We start from the raw sequence: 4129 nt of genomic DNA, 5'->3' as shown, positions 1-4129 counted from the left end.
TTTGTAATTAATTTAGAACAATTTGTAGATTTTATTTTTCACTTTTCACTTTTTGTGTTGATCAGTAGCAAAAACTCCTAATTAAATCCATTTTGATTCCATTTGTAACACAATAAAATGTGGAAAAGTCCAAGGGGGGTGAATACTTTTGAGTGTCACTGTGTGTATATATATATATATATATATATATATATATATATATATATATATATATATATATATAATGATAAGTCAGTCCGTCCTATAACCTCCAGATGTCCACATGACCAAATACAAATTCCCCATAAACTGATCTAAAGAATAAATAAGTTATTAACACATTAACTATTGGCTAATGAGTAATTATAGCTATAGAAATTGAGGCAATCAAGGCTTTTGGTTTTAGAAAAAGAAAAAAAACATGACTGTGCCAGATTACAAAATGTACATCAGTACCCATTTGCAGTCATGCACTGTGACGACAATATATTTTTCATAATCTGCCATTTATCTTTAGAACATTATAGAAAGGCTTTAGTAGACAGACATTTGAAATTACTGAAAAAAGAGATCTTAAAGTTGCAACCCTTAGCATATAGATGAATCATTTCCCTGATGTTAAAAACCAAATTGCAACCAGAGATATATTTTTTTAAAATATTGCTCGAGCAGGAATATGTATTTTAAAGATCCTCAAGGAGGCTAGTAATCCAAGATTCAGGGCCACACTGTAAATGGCACTGCCTATATCTTGAAGAAATACTTAAATAAAAATATTATAATAGAAATCCCAAATCCAAGAAAGAAGATAACCACTCTAATTTTTTTAAGCCTTTAAGAAATTGGATTTAAAGCTTGATTAGTCATTAGCCTTTTCTGTGTGTTAATTCATCATGTCAAAATTGGTAATGTTTAATTATTGTTAATTACACATATTAGGTGTACTCCACTGACATTGTGTGGTTGTAGGACTAATTTACAGGTCAGAAAACCTTTAAAAGATTGCATGAAATTCTCAAGGACTTATTCAAGTGTTAAAGCTTTGTGAACACAACAAAACAGCTGTCAAAAGCATTCTGTCTTAAAAAGACATAAATCCATTAAAATGAACACCCTCCCACCAACCCACATCCTTCACACACATGCATATACACAAACACACACAAGAAGAATACCAATTTCAAAAGATACCAAAATAAACTCAAGAACAAAGAGATTTTTATTTTTGTTCTTTATTAAAATGTCTTCATCTAGACAATGTGGGGAAGCTATAAAAAAAGGCCAACAAGATGCTCGGATATATTGTGATAAGTGTTGAATTTAAATCAAGGGAAGTAATGTTAAAACTTTACAATGCATTAGTAAGACCTCATCTAGAATATTGTTCTGGTCACCTCGTTACAAAAAGGATATTGCTGCTCAAGAAAGAGTGCAAAGAAGAGCGACCAGAATTATCCCGGGTTTAAAAGGCATGTCGTATGCAGACAGGCTAAAAGAATTGAATCTATTCAGTCTCGAACAAAGAAGACTACGCGGTGATCTGATTCAAGCATTCAAAATGCTAAAAGGTATTGACAATGTCGACCCAGGGGACTTTTTCGACAAGGACCAGGAGTCACAAATGGAGATTAGATAAAGGGGCATTCAGAACAGAAAATAGGAGGCACTTTTCTACACAGAGAATTGTGAGGGTCTGGAACCCGCTCCCCAGTAATGTTGTTGAAGCCGACACCCTGGGATCCTTCAAGAAGCTGCTTGATGAGATTCTGGGATCAATAAGCTACTAACAACCAAAAGAGCAAGATGGGCCGAATGGCCTCCTCTCGTTTGTAAACTTTCTTATGTTCTTAAAATGTTTGTTTACTTAGGCATGAGCATGCTGTATATGCTATCCTGACACAGATACATGATTTACTAGCGCAGGATTAAAAAAAAAAAAAAAAAAAAAAAGAACAATATTTGGTTATCAGGCCAACATGCATTTGACTGTGATTTTTCTGCACTTCGACTGGCAGGATCACAACGTCACTTGTTGGATCCACCTTCACATTAGGACAGGATCAGCTGTATGCTGGGGAAAGGTGAGAATCCTTTTAATAAAACTTCCCATGTAGTTTGTTTAATGTTTGGTATCACTTATCCTCAAAATGGGCAAAATCTGCTACGATCACAAGATATATGGTGTCTGATTTAGTTGCTTGATAAGGAAGAAATCTAGATGGTGCTATTTTTTCATCAGCGTGTGTCAACATTCTATAGAACCATTGAATAGTAGACCCCTCTATCTGGTAAATAGGGGCATATTAATCAAGCTTGTAAAAACTGAAGCATTTCACTTTTTTTTTTTTTTTATAAATTTAGTCGTTGCCAATTATTTTTTATTATTTTCTCCCCAATTTGGAATGGCCAATTATTTTATTATGCTCAGCTCACCGCTACCACCCCAGGGCTGACTCTGGAGGGCGAAGACAAACACACGCTGTCCGGTTTCATCCTAGGAATCTGAAAAATAGTAATGGCATTTGCAAAGTTGTTTCTATTATCAATAATTGTATTAAGAGTTCCAAAATAATGCAATGTAAACAAAAACTGACAAGTTTAAATATCTTTTAATTGATTTTTAAAAAACAAATTAAAAAAATGGACTAACTGAAGGTGACATGTTTTCTGATTGATTTGGTAATGAAGTGCCACATAACACTGCAGTCTAGGGAATGGCTACAGGAAAGATAACTTACTGTTACAGGAGCCTCCTTTTTAGCTGATATTACAGATAGGCAGCCCAGACAAGGTCTTGGACGTCTCTTTGGGTTGGCTTCGAATTGTCTCTTTTCTCTGATCGGAATGTCTGGAGGGGAGGTGGCCTTCTGGTAAGATAGCAATAAGATTTAAAAAATGACATCTCTGTAAAAATTAAAAAAGGCAGTACCCCACCATCAAGTATAATTTTACACTAAAATATTTTGTCTTATTAACTTTAATTAACACCAACGATATTCATTCACAAATTAGTTCATTGTGTAAACATATCCCAGGGTTTCTACTGCGCATCTCCTTCTACCTTCCTTAGCTCCACACATTCCCACAATCCCCTTCTGCTACTGCACACTCTGAAAAGAGATCCCACTGGATGAGATTGTTTATTACATCTTTAAAGGGAGCGTATAAAACCAATGAACTACTCCATTGCATGTTAAACTTATTTTCGATCAACCAATGAGTTAGAAATAAGTGTGCATGACATGGCCAGTGACTGTGACTTATTCGTGCTGCAAATGATTTGATGTTACACCACCACTCTCTTACTTCAGACAAACACCACAACCCCTAGTCCTTTACACATTTACACATTTTTTATAAACAAAACACAAAATATCCATATAAGATGGATATGTGTAAAAGATCTGAATCATTGATATGTCCAGAGGGTGAAACAATGTGGCAGGAAAATGGTTCATTTTTATGGGACAGCACTGGTAATGGAACCTAAGTTAAAAAAAATAAAAATAAAATCAGGAAGATAAGCTGTGTACCAAACATAGACAATAACTCAAAAGTGAATTAAGTTTCCGATTGTATACCTGGCTATACACAGTTACTACTGATATAAAGACATTTTGGCTCATCTAACCTAGGTCTATGGCATATCCTGAACACAGATTATTACAAAAATATGATTTCAAACAGCATACAAATGTAAGGGGACAGAGAAAAATAATAATTTGAATCTATCTGTCTCTCTAATGCGGGTTCCTAAACATCACGTTGTAATTCTAATTACCTTTTCTTGTCCCTTGTCAAATCTACCCCATACTGTGCTGGCTTGGCCGCCTCCAGCATCTTCACCATCTCCGTCCAGCAAGGATACAACACCAGGAGAAGCAGGTCTTTTTTTACAAATCTGAAAAAAATACATTTGTATTTTAGATGTAATTTCTTGTCACGGGACATTATGTAAATGCTATTATCCATGGTGCTTACGACAAACATTTACACTTGGGTCTCTTTGAGAAAGACATTACTAAATCTCAACAAAGAATTTGCCATGCTTACAATTTGCCTATGCTTATGTATACATATACATCTCCTGCCACGTAAACTCTAAACGATGAACATGACATATCAACAGTATGTACAGGATAGAATAAGA

At 34.8% G+C, this 4129-nt stretch overlaps 1 long non-coding RNA gene across 1 annotated transcript; it reads right to left on the bottom strand.

Annotated features, from left to right (window-relative positions):
* Nucleotides 1–1245: 1245 nt before the first annotated feature.
* LOC131736699 (uncharacterized) lies at nt 1246–3877 on the bottom strand. The gene is made up of 3 exons (XR_009328303.1): nt 3761–3877; nt 2718–2846; nt 1246–2050 (listed from the first exon to the last, which is right to left on the bottom strand). It is a non-coding gene; the product is annotated as an uncharacterized LOC131736699 (long non-coding RNA).
* Nucleotides 3878–4129: the final 252 nt, after the last annotated feature.

Source organism: Acipenser ruthenus, unplaced genomic scaffold, assembly GCF_902713425.1.
Source record: "Acipenser ruthenus unplaced genomic scaffold, fAciRut3.2 maternal haplotype, whole genome shotgun sequence".
Taxonomy (NCBI): domain Eukaryota; kingdom Metazoa; phylum Chordata; class Actinopteri; order Acipenseriformes; family Acipenseridae; genus Acipenser; species Acipenser ruthenus.
The sequence above is the reverse complement of the archived record's forward strand: the minus strand, read 5'-3'. Positions and strand labels throughout refer to the sequence as shown.